This window comes from Aegilops tauschii, chromosome 4, assembly GCF_002575655.3.
Source record: "Aegilops tauschii subsp. strangulata cultivar AL8/78 chromosome 4, Aet v6.0, whole genome shotgun sequence".
Classification (NCBI taxonomy): Eukaryota; Viridiplantae; Streptophyta; class Magnoliopsida; order Poales; family Poaceae; genus Aegilops; species Aegilops tauschii.
The window spans coordinates 101,129,582-101,147,413 of NC_053038.3; the positions used below are offsets into that span (position 1 = coordinate 101,129,582).

The 17,832-nt window shown below is 45.9% G+C and overlaps 1 pseudogene; it reads right to left on the bottom strand.

Moving 5' to 3' along the window:
* LOC120963281 (uncharacterized) overlaps positions 1-16,429 on the bottom strand; it is a 75,309-nt pseudogene extending 58,880 nt beyond the window's left edge.
* Positions 16,430-17,832: the final 1,403 nt, after the last annotated feature.

A 17,832-nucleotide genomic window follows, 5' to 3' on the forward strand; every position in this document is an offset into this window, starting at 1 on the left:
GTGCGTTTTGCCGCACATCAGCTTGATGGACCCACAGCATCATGGTGGGAGAATTATACAGCCACGCACCCTATTGACACTGTCACATGGGACCAGTTTCAGCAAGCTTTCCGTACAGCTCATGTTTCAGCAGGAGCTATTGCTATGAAGAAGCATGAGTTTCGTAACCTACGCCAAGGAGGACGCACCGTAGGCCAGTATGTGGAGGAATTCAGTAAGTTAGCACGTTATGCACCAGATGACGTTGCTACAGATGCTGCCAAGCAGGAGAAGTTTCTGGAAGGATTGAATGATGAGGTGAGTATGCAGTTGATGGTAGCAACTTTCAACAACTACCAAGAGCTGGTAGATAGAGCTCTCATGATAGAAGGGAAGCGACAGCAGATTGAAAACCCCACGAGGAAGTATGGACAAGGGAAGTATAATTCTGGAGCCCAGCAGAAGCCACGATTTACCCCTAAGCCGGGAGGACAGTTTCAGCATACCCATGGAGGAGGTAGTTCGCACAACCATAATGGCTCCAAGAATGGTAATGGGAATGGAGGAGGAAACGGACAGAACCGCACCAACCCATCTACCCCAACTAAGAGAGATCTAAGTCACATTACTTGTTTCAAGTGCCAGAAGACGGGACATTATGCAACTGATTGTCCCGAAGCCCAAAATTGAAATGGCAATGGAAGCTCTGGGAAGAAGCCGAACCCGTTCAACAAAGGACATGTGAACCACGTGAGCGTGGAGGAGATTGAAGCTCAGCCTGATGCAGTAATAGGTAAGTTTTTGGTTAAGTCATTTACTGCAACTGTTCTTTTCGATACTGGTGAATCGCATTCATACATATCAAGGGGATTCGTAAACAAGTTTAAGATGTCCACCCAAGTTCTCAAAAGCCCCATGTTAGTAACCTCGCCAGGAGCAGAGTATATGGCCACCCAAGGATGTTTTCAGATACCGTTGGCCATTGGAAGGCATGTTTTCCCCTCAGACCTCATTGTTTTGGAATCGCAAGGTTTGGATGTGATTTTGGGAATGGATTGGCTATCGTTGTATGGAGGAAACATCGATTGTGCCAGCAAGACTATTTTGCTTACCACCCCAGAAGGAAAAAGGATCAAGTACGTATCCAGGCATATGCCGAAGAGGACTCAAGTGAATTCCTTATCAGGAGTTGTACAGGAGGAAGTACCAATGGTGAAGGATTATCCGGATGTATTTCCAGAAGAGCTGCCAGGCATGCCACCAGATAGAGACATTGAGTTCTTGATTGAACTTTTGCCAGGCACAGGGCCAATATCTAAGAGACCGTACAGGATGCCCGCAAAGGATTTGGAGGAAATTAAGAAGCAAATCAAGGAGTTACTGGATAAAGGCTATATTCGCCCAAGTTCGTCACCTTGGGGATCACCAGTACTTCTAGTGGAGAAGAAAGATGGATCACTAAGGATGGTTGTTGATTACCGAGGATTGAATGAAGTGACCATCAAAAACAAGTACCCACTGCCGATGATCAATGATTTGTTTGACCACCTGCAAGGAGCTAAAGTATTTTCCAAGATCGATCTACGATCAGGATACCATCAGTTAAAGATTCGAGAGCAGGATATACCCAAGACGGCATTTACCACCAGATATGGATTGTATGAGTATACCGTTATGTCATTTGGACTGACTAACGCACCGGCCTATTTCATGAACCTGATGAACAAAGTGTTTATGGAGTTTTTGGATAAGTTCGTCGTGGTGTTCATTGATGATATTTTAATCTTTTCCAAGGATGAAGAAGAGCATGAGGAGCATTTACGAATGGTACTTGAGAAGCTCAGGGAACATCAGTTATATGCCAAGTTCAGCAAATGTGAGTTTTGGTTGAAAGAAGTTGGATTCCTTGGACATGTTATTTCTGGAGAAGGAATAGCAGTAGACCCTGCCAAGGTTGACACAGTGACAAGTTGGGAATCGCCCACTACAGTTGGAGAAATCCGGAGTTTTCTTGGACTTGCAGGATACTACCGGAGATTTATCGAGAATTTCTCAAGGATTGCTAAGCCCATGACTGAGCTATTGAAGAAGGACACCAAATTCAATTGGACTGAGGAATGTGAAGCTAGTTTCCAGGAGTTGAAGAAACGATTGGTTACATCACCAGTGTTGATTCTGCCAGATCAACGCAAGGACTATGAAGTTTACTGCGACGCTTCTCGTCGAGGACTTGGAGCAGTGCTTATGCAGGAAGGAAGAGTTGTTTCGTATGCTTCACGACAACTTAAACCCCATGAGAAGAATTATGCTACGCATGATTTGGAATTAGCAGCCGTGGTGCATGCATTGAAGACATGGAGACATTTTCTCATAGAAAACCATTGTGAGGTGTACACGGATCACAAGAGTTTGAAGTACATTTTCACGCAGAAGGAGTTAAACCTCAGACAGAGGAGATGGTTGGAACTCATCAAAGACTATGATATGAGATTGCATTATCACCCCGGAAAGGCTAACGTAGTAGCAGACGCGTTGAGCCGCAAGAGTCATATCAACACCCTCATGACAGGAGAGTTACCTCAGGAGTTAGCCGAGGACATACGTGAGCTATGCTTGGAGATAGTCCCTAGAGGCTATTTAGCGACATTGGAGATTCAGTCTACCTTGATGGAAAAGATCAGAGAAGCTCAGAAGACAGACAAGGAGATTAAAGAGATAAAGGAGAAGATGAGCAAAGGAAAAGCCAAGGGATTTCGTGAGGATGAGCACGATACCTTATGGTTCGAGGACCGTGTATATGTGCCAAATGATCCGGAGATCAGGAAGTTGATTTTGCAGGAAGCCCATGATTCACCGTACTCGATTCACCCAGGGAATACCAAGATGTATTTGGATTTGAAGAATACTTTCTGGTGGACCAGAATGAAGAAGGATATTGCGGAGTTTGTAGCAGTTTGTGATGTATGTCAGAGAGTGAAGGCAGAGCATCAGAAGCCAGCAGGATTGCTACAACCATTGCCGATACCCGAATGGAAGTGGGATAAGATAGGCATGGATTTTATCACAGGATTACCCAGGACCCGTTCAGGATATGACTCGATATGGGTTGTAGTCGACCGTTTGACGAAGGTGGCTCATTTCATTCCAGTGAAGACCACCTACACCAGTGCTAAGTTGGCAAAGATATACATGACCAGGATAGTATGTTTGCATGGAGTTCCGAGGACCATTGTATCAGACAGAGGAACCCAATTTACCTCGAAGTTTTGGAAGCAGTTACATGAAACGTTGGGAACCAGGCTGGAATTTAGTACAGCATTTCACCCGCAGACAGATGGACAGACCGAGAGAGTCAACCAGATTTTGGAGGACATGTTGAGAGCATGTGCACTAGATTATGGATCAAGTTGGGACGACAATTTGCCATATGCGGAGTTTTCTTATAACAACAGTTATCAAACCAGTTTGAAGATGGCCCCTTTCGAAGCTTCGTACGGAAGGAGGTGTAGAACACCGTTGTTGTGGGACGAAGTTGGAGACCGTCAGTTGTTTGGACCAGATTTGATTAAGGAGTCTGAACAGAAAGTGAAGTTGATTCGCGATAGGCTCAAGGTAGCCCAGTTCAGGCAGAAGAGTTATGCTGATTCTAAACGCAAGGAGACAGTTCACGAAATCAGAGACCGAGTGTATCTTCGAGTATCACCACTTCGAGGAGTGAAGCGCTTTGGAGTTAAGGGAAAGTTAGCGCCCCGTTTTATCGGACCATACAGAGTGTTGGAACGTATGGGAGAAGTTGCCTATAAGCTGGAATTGCCCGAAGGATTGTCTGAAGTACATGATGTATTTCATGTTTCGCAGTTGAAGAAGTGCCACGCAGAGATGGCTGAGATACCATTGAGAGATACTGTTCCACTGGAAGCGATTCAGTTGGAAAGTGATTTGACCTATGAGGAGAAGCCAGTTAAGATTCTCGAGTATGACAGTCGAGTTACCCGCAACAAGGTTATCAAGTTTTGCAAAGTTCAGTGGAGTCACCACACAGAAGATGAGGCCACCTGGGAGCGAGAGGAAGATCTACGGAAAAACCACTCCCACCTGTTTTCTAGCCAACCCGAATCTCGAGGGCGAGATTCATCTTAAGGGGGGTAGGTTTGTAACATCCCAAATTTTCAATTTGGAATGTTATACATAGATCATCATTTGCATATCATGTTTTGTTGCATTTTGACAAATCCTCGATAAATCCTAAGCAACTCAAGGACCCTCGGAGAGAGTTGGGGATTTTCTCGAATTTTCTTATTTGATTTTTTTTCAAACGAGGATTGGGATTTTAATTATTTTTCTCTCCGGAAAAATATTTCGATTTTAAATAAACGAGAGGAGAAAATATGACTTCTCCAAAATATTGAAGTACTGGAGGAAAAATGTTAAAATCATTATTTGAAATTTATTGGATCTTAATTGCAATTTTTATTGCATTTAAAAATATGCATGTTTTCAAAATATTTATTTTTGATTTTAAAAATGTTCACCCTATTCTAGATTTTCTAACTAGACGGGGAAAATTTATTTCATATTTTTCTGATTTTTATTTCTTTTTCTACGCAATGTTTTCCCGGGAACTTTAAAAAAATACGCGCCCGCGCCGACTGGGCCAAAGGCCCAGCCGACGGCCCGCCTCGCGGCTTCCTCTTCCCGCACGGGAGCACGCACCGTCGGAGTCCGGGAGCGCCACGACGCCGCCGCCGCCTCGGTAGCCCCTTCCCCAAGCCGCCCTCGCCCCCCCTCCATATATTCCCCCCCCTCCGTTTTCTTCGTCACCGCCGCCGGAGGAGCACGCCGCCGCCGCCCGCATCTAGCCGCCGCCGCCGCCTTTCTGCCTCGCCGCCGCCGCCGGAGCCGCCCCCCCTGAGCCCGCACCCCGCCGCCCCTCGCGCCGAGCCCGGAGCCCCGCCGGAGCCCCTCGCCGGAGAAGCCCGACGAGGTACTGCCCGTCCCGTTGTGACCGGTTTTCTGAAGAAAAAAAACCTTTTGTTTAAAAAAAACCCTAGATCGTTTTTTTTTCGGTTCTCTTATTTCACGAGCGTTCACCGAACCGTTCGTTTTAACGAACGCGTTCGTCGGTTTTTCTCTGTTAACGAACGTCCGTTATTTAACTGTTCGTCCGTTTTTCTTTTTCGTCAGATTTTCTCGTTATTTTCTCATATTCGATTTCCGATCGAATTTTCGAATCTGTTTAACTTTTCGCTCGTTTATCGGAATCAGGTGATTCAAGCGCCTAGAGTTTCGTCTCGAAATTCTCTTTCCGTTTAACCTACTCAAACAAGTTTTTGCTACAGTAAAATTTGACCTAGATCCAGATTAGCAAACGAAGTTTCTTTCTTTCGCCGTTTGACTTTCGTTGTTTCTTTCGAGTTGATTCTTTTTGCAAACCGGAGTTCTTAAGTTGAACTTTCTGGTTGGATCTTTCATTCGAGTTTTACCTGTGCATTAGATTAGTACTGATTGTATGCTTGTTTGTTTGCGATAGAGTACCCGGAGTGTGCCGCTTGTTACTTCGACTCGCTAGGTTTTGCGGATCATCAGCAAGGCAAGTAACACTTTGATCATACCCCGTTCATACCCAGTTTTATTGCATTAGATCTATTTCCTCAAACACATTGCATGATTAGGATCTAATTAAACTGTGGGTATTGGGAAGTAGTTGAGGTAGTACCTATTACCTGTTTCATTATCAAACCCTTGGGAGTTACTTCTACGTTGCTTTTATATTGCCATGCTATGCTCGTAGACGTGGATTGGGTTTGAGAGATATTCATGACAGATGTGAGTTCTTTAATAATGGTTCAACTTAAGGTAGCAACTAAAACTCACATCTGGGTGGATTGAGGCACCTGGAGAACCCAGTGTTGTCTGTATGTATAAGGTCCGCCACCCAGGCTCAAAGGGATCATAAGATTATTCATGCTAGAAACTTCCGTGTGCAGCCGCAAGCTATTATGGGCTCTAGCATAGCTGAGTAGGTTACAGGATCTCTTGAAGTGGTGGACTAGCAGATGTAGGGGAAAGTAGGTGTACCGGTCCATCCAGAGTAGAGAGTGACTGTTTCTGAAAGACTGTGTCTTGGTCATCCGTTTCTCAATCATCATGTAGTGCGAGAATCAAGCGGAGGCGATCGAGTCTTGTGGGGAAAAGTGCACAAACCTCTGCAGAGTGTACAAACTGATCATGATTAGCCGTGTCCCCGGTTATGGACAACTTGAGTATCTAGTACCTGGATTATCATTTGAATCTCATCACCGTGATACTTATAATTAATTTTGTTGGGTTAATGATGTTACTTAATTGGGATTGAGTTGGGGGTACCTTCTCAATGTTTCAACCACCATGATAGTTAAATAAAATTTATTCCTTTGCAGTAGGATAAAATTGGCTTTTCGCAAAAACTGTAACCATAGAGCCTTTCCACCAGCCATATATGCATATAGTATAGCATTATCATTGTTCATTGTTCTCTATGTGTTGCTTTGCCAGCATATTCTATGTGCTGACCCGTTTTCGGGCTGCAACGTTTCATGTTGCAGACTTTTCAGACGACGAGTAAGGTGCCTTAGGTCGTGGTCTTATACTCAGTGATGCCGCTGGAGTTGATGGACTCACTTATCTTCCAAGTCTTCCGCTGTTATCGTTATTAGATGGCCTTAAGCCATGTTATTCATTCTTAATCTCTTCGGAGATTTTCGATGTAATAAGTGTGTGATTTCTACTCTGTTATAAATCCTCCATTTGTACTGTGCGTGTCAGCATTACTGATCCAGGGATGACACTGGTGCACAGCAGCACAGGCCATTTGAGGTCTGGTCGCTACAGGCCTACATCAACATCTCTGGTGCACTCTTAGTATGTTTGATTTCCCGGACTTCCTGACTCTGGTGAACAAGGCCCTCATCGCCGAGAGGGAACACAAGCTCCTACACGACAACAATCCAGCTGCTAATGACCACAAGCGCAAATTCGAGCCCAAGAAGGATATGCAACCAGTGCAAAATGCTCGTACATGGCAACAGACTCAGGTGGAGTACAAACCCAATTGGCAGCAGAACGTCAACAAGACTACTACACAAGTCAAGAATGTCGTGACCAGCCCGGTGCGCGACGATTGCCAGCGCAACAATTCGTGCTTCAGCTGTGGTACCGGACACTACGCCCGACAGTGTTCCAAGAACACCTAGCACGTCACTCCATTTCAGCCGCAAGTCAACTACATGGAGCAGTATTCCGCCCCCGATATAATCCAAGGGCAAGTTCATCACATCACCGCAGATGAAGCCCAAGATGACCCGGAAGTCGTCATTGGTATGTTTCTCGTTAACGACATACCCGCCGTAATTTTATTTGACTCTGGGGCTTCCCACTCTTTTATTTTGCAGAGTTTTGCTTCCCAAAACAATTTTTCTTGCTTGATTTTGGGAAAACACATGCTGGTACAATCCCCGGGATCCCTCCTCAGAAGCAATCTTGTCTGCCAAAATTTGGAGATTGACATCAAGGGCGTCAAGTTTCCAACATCGTTGCTAATCATCGATTCCAACAAATTGGATGTCATTCTGGGCATGAATTGGTTAACCCAATACCAAGTCTGCATCAGCTGTGCGACCAGAGAAGTTACCATGAAAAATATGGAAGGTCGCACTACCAGTTTTTATGTCCGCAAGCGCATCCCCACGAAGGATATGGTTTTCGCAGCCGTGACAGAAGAGGTGGAATTAATCCCAGTGGTCAGTGAGTATCCAGATGTATTTCCTGAAGAATTGCCCGGCATGCCACCAGACCGGGAATTGGAGTTCGCTATTGACCTAGTGCCTGGAACCACCCCGATACATAAGAAATATTATCGGATGCCCTACTCAGAATTTGTGGAATTGAAGAAACAACTGGATGAGATGCTGCAAAAAGGATACATTCGTCCAAGCTCTTCCCCATGGGGATCACCAGCAATCTTCGTGGACAAAAAGGATGGCAGTCTACGAATTTGTGTAGACTACCAACAGCTGAATGACGTCACCATTAAAAACAAGTATCCACTGTCGAGGATTGACGATCTGTTTGATCAACTCAGTGGGGCCAAAGTATTCTCAAAGATTGATTTTAGGACAGGATATCATCAACTCAAAATTAAGAAGGAAGATATTCCTAAGACCGCGTTCACCACTCGGTATGGTCTTTACGAATAAACTGTTACGTCCTTCGGCCTCACCAACGCTCCTGCATTCTTTATGCATATGATGAACAAGGTGTTTATGGACTTCTTGGACAAGTTTGTGGTGGTGTTCATTGATGATATCCTCATTTACTCCAAAAGCAAGGACGAACATAAGGAACATCTTCGCGCTCTACAACAGCTTCGCGATCATCAACTGTATGCCAAATTTAGCAAATGTGAGTTTTGGCTCCAGCAAGTGGGATTCCTCGGACATATCCTCTCGGTAGAAGGAATCTCGGTGGACCCAAGCAAGGTAAAAGATGTACTTGATTGGTCCGCACCCACCACCGTCTCAGAAATCCGGAGTTTCCTTGGACTGGCCGGATATTATCGCCGTTTTATTGAAGGATTTTCCAAGATCGCCAAGCCAATGACTGAGCTCCTCAAGGAGGACAAGAAGTTCGTATGGACTGAAGACTGCGAACGGAGCTTCAATGAGTTAAAAACCAGACTGACATCGCACCCGTATTTACTCTTCCAGATATCTACCGCAGTTTAAATGTTTACTGCGACGTCTCCAGAAAAGGACTGGGGTGTGTACTCATGCAAGATGGAAAAGTGGTGGCCTATGCATCTCGCCAACTGCGACAACATGAAGGAAACTATCCTACTCATGATTTGGAATTGGCCGCAGTGGTGCACGCTTTGAAAATCTGGAGACATTACCTGATTGGAAAGAAGTGCCAGATATTCACCGACCATAAAGTCTCAAGTACATATTCACTCAGCCCGACTTGAACCTTCGATAGCGAAGATGGCTCGAGTTGGTTAAGGACTATGACCTCGGAATAAATTATCACCCAGGCAAAGCTAATGTGGTGGCTGACGCCCTCAACCGCAAACCAGCCAACCGCAATGCCCTAATGGATTCCTTGCCTCCAGAGCTCTATGAAGAAATCATGCAGCTAAATCTAGTAATCACCGACGCCCGTCTTACCAATATATTGGAAGTTGCTCCTACTCTCGAAGAAGAAATCCGCAGAGCTCAAGCGGATGATAAGGTGTTACGGATATATGTTCAGAAGTTGCACCAAGGGCAAATACCGGATTTCACTACGGATCAGCAAGGTTCGCTAAGGTTCCAAGGAAGACTTTGCGTACCCAACCAAGACAGTCTGAAAAAGAAAATATTGGCGGAAGCACATGAAGCACCATTCTCAATTCATCCCGGTGGTACCAAGATGTATGAGGATCTTCGTCAGATATTTTGGTGGGATGGAATGAAGAACGACATCGCGTATTTTGTGGCCTGCTATGTTATCTGCAATAAGGTAAAGGCGGAACACCAAAAACCCGTCGGACTCCTCTAGCCTCTGCCGGTATCCCAATGGAAATGGGACGATATTTGCATGGATTTCATCACCGGATTACCAAGGTCTCATCGAGGAAACGGCGCGATATGGGTCATAGTGGACACTCTAAGCAAGGTGGCACACTTCCTACCCATCCGGACCACATACCGTGCAAATCAACTTGCACAGCTGTATGTATCAAGAATCGTCGGTCTGCATGGAGTACCCAAGACTATCACCTCCGACAGGGGGATCTCTATTCACATCCGCATTTTGGTCCCGACTTCATCAAGCCTTGGGGACCGCTCTGAAGTACAGCACGGCTTACCATCCTCAGACAAATGGACAGACTGAGCGAGTAAATCAAATACTCGAAGATATGCTCCGGGCATGTACATTGGCCCAAGGAACCAAGTGGGAAGACTGTCTGCCCTACGCCGAGTTTTCCTACAACAACAGTTTCCAGGCCAGCTTAAAGATGTCACCCTATGAAGCCATGTATGACCGGAAATGCCGCACCCCATTAAATTGGTCTCAAACCGGAGATAGCCGCATTTTCGGGACTGATTTAATGCTCGAAGCAGAGAAGCAAGTCAAGGAAATCCGAGACAGACTGCAACTGGCCAAATCCCGATAGAAGAGCTACTATGATGCCAAACATCGTCAGATCAGCTAAGAACCCGGAGAACACGTATATCTCCGAGTCACCCCTATGAAAGGAGTCAAGAGGTTTCAGACCCGAGGAAAATTGGCACCCAGATATATCGGTCCATTCCCCGTCATGGCCAGAGTCGGAACAGAAGCCTACCAGTTGGAATTGCCACCTGAACTGTCAGAAGTACACAACGTGTTTCACATCTCACAGCTAAGAAGATGCATCTCGCCACCCGAAAAAAAGACTGATATGTCAGAGATAGAATTGGCTAAGGATTTGACTTATGAGGAAAAGCCAATCAGAATATTGGATCAGACAGAAAGGGTCACTCGCAGCAAAGAGATAAGATTTTATAAGGTTCAGTGGGAGCATCACACCGAAGAAGAAGCAACCTGGGAAAGAGAGGAATTTTTAAGGACTACATACCCAGAATGGTTTTCCCAAGCAACCGAATCTCGAGGACGAGATTAATCCTAAGTGGGGGAGGTTTGTGACATCCTGGATTTTGCCTTCTCTCTTTTTACCGGACTTGCCTTCTCTCTCTTTCCGGACTTGGTTTTCATCGTGGTTTTTGCCCTGATTTGATTTGGATTTTTGGATCAATTCAAATGGACTTGTCACTTGGGCATATCCTTGGCTTTCAACCAAGTGACCTATCTACCTTATTCCTCCCACAAATTCCCAAAATAATAAAATGAATATTTTTCCTAAAAGGAAAATATTCATTTTTCTGTCTTAAGCTCATTTCAGAACTTTGTGCTCCAAAGCAACCTCAATTTCCTTGCTCAGAAAAATCTGAGATAATTCCTAAATATTCTTAGGACCATGGCACATGTTCCCATGCAAAAATATTGCATCACTTTTTGTAATATTTTTGCTGTAGAAAAGCTTTTCACTTCTGGACCAGAAATGCACTTTGTACAGCAAGTGCATTTTTCCTTGAGCTTTTGGCCTTGAGATTTCTTGAGCTTAAAGACCTTCCTAAGAAACCCTAAACCCCAAGATATTAGCCCCAATGGCCTTCTAGAAGGTGTCCAAACTTGGCGACCAAGTTTTTGACCAGAAACTTGCCAGCTTGGTAGAGTCGCGTCTCGTCGGCCTGGGTATGATCTATCACCTCTCCTAGACGTAGCACTGCACGGTCGAGCTCGTAGACAAGGTTTGGCCGCTCCTCGCCATCGTTTTGGCCATGCCAGCTTGGTGACCGCGCGAGGACACGGTGCCTGGCAGCGTCTCGACGCGCTCTGGCTGGCGCTTTGCGTTCTGTTTCGCGCGTGTGCATGCAAGCGATCGCCTTCGACTGCCGCCACGTGCCACAACCCTCGAACCATCACCCATGACCCCTCCCTGGCGCTCGCCGCCGCTGGAGCCGCCGCAGCAAGCCCGGTCAAGTCGCGGCCAAACGGCACAGTGCGCGCGTGTGCTTGTCCTCATCTCAAACTGCCTCATGTGCTCGTCCTCGAGCGTGGGCAAGCGCCGGCGTTGACGCTGCACCCTGTCCCCTCGCGTTGGAGCCTCTCGTCGACGTTCACCGCGTGTCCAGAGCGCTCCGGTGGCGACACGTCCCCCCCCTCTGCTCCAGCTATATAAAGCCACCTCACCTCCCTTGCTAGCCATGCACCACTCCACACCACCTCCACGAACACATAGACGAGCAGAAGCCCGGTCGGGCAGGCCTCTGGCCGTCGCCCCGACCCGAGGACTCCGGCGATCCCCGCAGGCCAGCTGCCACTCTCCAGGGCCTCTCAAGCTCAAGCAGCTGCTTGGGCAGGGCCTTGGTGGTCTGCTGGATCTGCCTGGACCCCGCCAAGCCCTCGGAGCTGTCTCTAGCCACCGTCTTCCACCTCTCCGGCGAACCCCGTCCGCCACCGAAGCTTGCGAGCTCGACTGCGACCAACTCCGTCCACCTGTCGCCAAGCCACGGGTACGGGCAGGTGCGCCGCGAGCCCCGCTTCCGATCTATCCCTCTAGCCTAGCTCCAAACCCTCTCGTCGCCGGCATGAGCTCCGGCGAAGCACCGCCTCCCCTCTTATCTCGATCCCCTTCCCGCTCTCCTGACTGGTGGGGCCAGTGTCAGCCTCACCACTCGTGCCCGAAGCGGTACGAGCGGAGGCGCACTCCCACTTTACGCCTTCGACGTCACCCCCCCCAGGATTTTCTATTTATTCAAATTTATTTCAGAAATTTGACTAAACTTTGACCAGCCACCATTTCTAAATCATAAGTCCAAATGAATTGATTCTTTTTGCATTGTCTTTGTTACAGAAAGCTCTAGCAGCACACCAAAAGGTGGATTTTTCCTTGCTGTCTAGAATTTCTGGTGATTTTCATAATGTGTTTGACATTTATTTTTGTGGTTTTAAAATATTTTCAGAAGGAGGATCTTGCCTTGAAGCTAACCAGGAGGAGTGTGACCCTCCTCTGCACTAAGGCAAGCCACAACATCATTTGGATGGTGTTATTTCAATATCTATGATTTTCTACTTGAATATGAGTCTTTATTTGCATTTAAAATTTGATAAATTAATATGGTTAATTGCTAGTTGTTTTATGATGCTTGATATGCTTGTTTTAGTTTCTGGTTGAGTTCATAGAATTGTTTGGCTAAGTAGAGTAAGATTTTGCACTAGATATTTTGTTATGGAAAGTTATGGTAGCTATTTTTGCTAGTAATAGTTTTCAACTAAATGATGAACTAATAAAAATGTTGTTTGTAGATAAAAATGAGTTATAACCAGAGAAGTTTCTGATCTTAGTATTGCAAGATAGTTATGTTGCTTGTTTTGATCCATGCTTAAGAGTTGCTTGCTCTGTGTGACGAGTAGTTGCATGATTTCCGGTATGATGCCATGTTAATAATAAAAAGTTTTTCTGGAAGTTATTACTTGATTAAGTTCAACCTGAATATGATGTTGATCACATCATGGTGCCACTGAATCGGGTTTTTAATTTAGTGCGACCACATTTACCTAATGGGAAGGTCTTGATTCGGTCCTTTGTCGTGGCTCTCACCGGTGCCTCCCGCGAGGGAAGGTTATGGGCGTGCATACCCTGGCCCGGTAGGCAGACATAACCTTGTGTGCTCGTTTTGTTTTTATGGTACCTTGTTCCCGTTTGGGACCGTTTTGCCACGACGGTGGCCGTTGGTGTCTTTGGTAGACACGGGGTCAACCAAGACCTAGCCCTGAGAGGGAGATGGTTGGAGTGGCCGGGGAGAGTGCATGGCAAAGGGAGGGTTTCGTCGGAATAATTTGGTCCACCCGAACGGGAGTACGAGGCCAGGTATTCCGTAGTGTGGGTAAAGTGCGCTACCTCTGCAGAGTGTATTTAATCTATCGATAGCCGCGCCCTCGGTTATGGGCAATACTCGGGAGTAAGTCACACCATGGATCAACTTTTATAATTAATCTTGCAAACTAGTAATTGTTGTGATGCATTGTTTCGTGGTGAAACTTGAACACTCGAGGTGTTCATGAGTGATTGGTTTTCGGTCTGACCCCAGTGTGGTCACCGTTTGGTTACGAGGTAACCGTCTGGTAAGCGAGTCCGTGTGACTCGGTGCGCTGTTTGGTTGCTTTGCATAGCTTTGCATTTGTAGTAATTTATTGCATTAATTTAACTTGATTAATTATCATGATTTTGTCTGTCATCGTGCTTATGTTTGTTGTGAGCTTGCAAGTACATTCAATGTACTGACCTGGTGTGTCATGCCAGCTTTCAGGCTAGTTGATTCGCATCGGAGCGCATCTCGTCCCTATGCCATGGAGTTCCGCTACGTCGTTCTTCTGCTGCCGCGTAGTTTCGTGTGATCGAGGCCCCAGCCATGTTCATTAAATAATGTACATACTGTCCAGCCGCACTGTGTGTGCCGCTTGGCCTCGAACCTCGATGTAATATCAGACCTTTGTACCACGCTAGTATCAATAAAGCGGTTATTTCTGTTCCATGTTGTTGTGTATTGCCAGAAGACTCGATCTCTGGGCTGGCAATGCAGGGTAAACCGGTTGCTCTGAGCCGGGGTGCCACAATACAAGTATCTCACACACACATAAGTAGCGTATCAACCAAACAAGCAAACAATTAAGTAGCAAGATATAGAGAAAAGAAGCAAAGCTCTCTCTCTCTCTCTCGAAGCCTATGATCTATAGTCTTTCTCCCCCTTTGGCAACAAGTTACCAAAAAGCTCAAAAATGCATAGTGCTATGCGGCTCTCTAAGCTTGATCTTCGGGAGCGTCGGAGTGCGAAGTGGCGTGGAGAGCAGTCCTGCAACAAATGCATTTGAAGGGGTTGTAGGAGCTGGTGGAGTTGCAACTGGAGGGGCAACTGAAGCTGTGGCTGCTGGAGCTGAAGTTGCAGCTCTACTATCTGTCACTGGCACTGCTACAAATCTCTGTCTTCTGGGCACCCTTTGGTAAGCATCAGTGGTGGTCTTGTCACTCCTATCCTCAAGCTCTTATTGAATCTTCTCCGCTGAACTCTGAATCTCAGTCACTTTGACATCCAAGTCATGATTCTGAGTCAGGTTGGCCAAACCTTTCTCAATCCTCAAAGTAGCTTGAATAAGATAGCCAAGTTGGTCTTGTTTAGACTTGAGAAAAACTTGGGATGCCTCTTCATCACTTGGCATCTTGGCTGCCTTCTCTTCTTTTGCTTTTTCTCTCTTCTCCTGAGCCTCTACTGATGTAGGTTCTCCAGCATCCATGACAACTGTGGTGTCCTCAAAATCAGGCCTCAAGGGAAGATGTTGTTTGTCCAACAGATATATGCCTTTGCCCATCTTGGAGTTGATGAGCATCTAAATGTGTGGAGCATACCCACATGATCTCTTTTGGTCTGCTGCAGTTCTCTTGATGGTTTCAACTATCAAGCTCATCACCTTGAATTTCTGTGGCACGTCAAACAATTGAAGCAAGTTGATGGAGTGGCCTCTGATCATCCCGTGTTCTCCTGATTTGGGAAACAAGGTGTGCCTCAAGATGGTGTTTATGGTGGCCAGTCCAGACAACAAATAGTACACTGAGCCTAGTTGTGTGTTTCCAAGGCCTTGTCAGTATCTCCTTGTACATGTTGGCCATGGAGTTGTGATCTTTCTTGCGCTTTGGATAGACATCAATGTCATCCTCAACTTCATCTGGAGCATTGATGAGCTTTGCCCACTCAGCAACAGTAGACTGGTACCTTGTACCCCCAGACATCCAAACAATTTTTCCATCTGGGTAGAAGTGAGTTGTTGAATAGAACTGCATGATAAGCTCATCATTCCACTTGGTCAACTTTTGACCAACAAAGGTGTCAACTCCATTGAGTCTGAAGCTCTCATGTACTCCAGGGAAGTGGTCTTCATTTTCATCAATGTATTCCCAGTCTATCCACTTCATGTCACACACAATGGGCTTCTTATCCAACAGAATTGTCTCATAGAAGTCTTGTTGTTCCTTGGTGTGAAATCTATAGTCCACAGTAGTTCTTCTCCTTGCAGCATAGGGGTCTGATTGTCTCCACAATCTGAGACCTGCATCCTTTCTCTCCTTCATGTTTTCAGCCACTGGATGATTATCAGCATCATCACGGAACTTTGGCTTCAACTTTCTAAGCACTTGGGCTTCATCTTCTTCTTCCAATTCAGGCACTGGGGCCTTGTTTTTCTCAGTAGCAGGAATATTTCTAGTGCTTATCTTTGGTGCAGACTTAGGGGCTTGAGCAGTAGCTTTGGGGGCAGTCTTGGGCTTTGATAAAGCATCCCCAGACTTGATGGCATCCCCTGTCAACTTCTGAGATTTTGGTGCTGGTGCAGCATCCTCTTCTTCATCTTCTTCATCAGATTGGATCATCATTGATAGCTTTCCAATAACTCTAGCCATAGTCTTCTTGACCCTTTATTTCCTTTTCTTTCCCTCACCAGCAGCCTCTTCTTTGGAGACTTCAAGAGTTGAGGCTCTGGCCTTAGACATGGGCACTCTCTTGGCAGGAGATTTCTTGTGCAAACCAGGCTTGGTTGAAGCTGTTGTGCCAAATTCTTTCTTGACAACTTTCTTCTTGGAGCTGACCTCCTCCTCAACAAAAACATAATCTTCATCCTCAGAATCTGAGTTTCTCTTTCTACTTGTCCTGGTTGCTGCTTTGGGCAAGTTGCTTGGGGTGCTTCTGCTACCCTCATCATAGCTGTCAGAGGGACTAGTGCCCTCACTCACGTTAACTTGCTCCTCAGACTTGTTCTGGCTGTCACTCTGATCTGACATGGCTGGCACTGCAAACTGAGAGCTGACCCTGTGAATAGATGTAGTTGAGAAAGAGTGGATGAGCATCACAAAGTGCAGAGATTTTGCAAAACAATTTAGTCAAAAACTTAGTTTTAGTTTTCTACAGAAAGCATTTTAGATCTACTGATTTGTTAAACTGGGTGACATCGAAGCAATGTTAGAGTCTAAACTAGTGGAATCGGTCAGACCGAGACACAGTTCAGTGACTCCGAGATTGCTAGGGTTTCACTGAGAATCAAACTCGGTCACACCGATTTGTAAGTTTCGGTCTGACCGAAAATTACAAGTGCAATGGCCTAGGCCAAATCGGTGAGACCGATTTCTACAACTCGGTCGGTCCGAGATGAGTTCGCGGAAACCTAACCCTAAATTTTTGAATCAAAACTAATCTAAAGGAAGGTTTTGCTGGATAGAGTAATCTCATACATGGTAAGAATCATGGCATTGACCTAAGTGCAGGAATCAGAGGTAATGATTGCACATAGTGGTCGAGTTCATACCCTAACTCGGCGGTGAACTCGCCACGGCGACAACGGCGGTGAAGATTCCCGTTGACGACGGTGGAGACCAGCTACAGGAGCTCGCTGTCGATGAAGAGACAATCCGGAGACCTGAGTCGGTAGAGCAGGATACGCCTGGGCAAAAGTTTTTGGAGGAATTTCCAAAATTTGACCCGTGGGTATATATATCCTGGCCCTGTCGGTGTGACCGAGTGGAACAACTTGGTGGCACCGAGATGCAGAATCGCAAGCGGTTACTGCAACTCGGTGTGACCGAACTATTCAAATCGGTTGCACCGAGATTGAAAACCTAGATCAACTCAATGAACTCGGTATGACCAAAAGGAATGAATCGGTCAGACCGAAATACACAAAGAGGTTTTGGAAGTTTAAGTCTATGACAAATCGATGGCTCCGAGTGCTCCTCACGCAGAGGGTTTGAATCTGACTTGATCAAACTTTGCGATGTAGCATGAATAGAGTTTGAGGCGAGAAAAGCATAGATAGCTAGAGGGAGTTCTTAGGCATTCTTGTCCATCCATTTGGCAAAAGGAGAAACCAAACAATCAAAGCAACAAATGGATGCCCTCGAATGGGAAAATATGCACTCAACATGCTCACACAATAAGATGGCAAATGAAATATGTGGCAAAGCATGCACAAATACTCTAGCATCTATCAAGCAATTGGCGATGACTAGGTCATCTATATATGAGTATATTGATTGAGGAGTCAAATGAGAACATTTGATCGTAGGTCATACTCATCGTTTAGGCACAAGTGGGGTTTCCACTTTGACATAAAGCATTGTTGTGTTTACACCATTAGAGTTGCTCTAGCTCAATTCTTAGAGTAAAGCTCCCCCTAGATGTGATGTCCCCC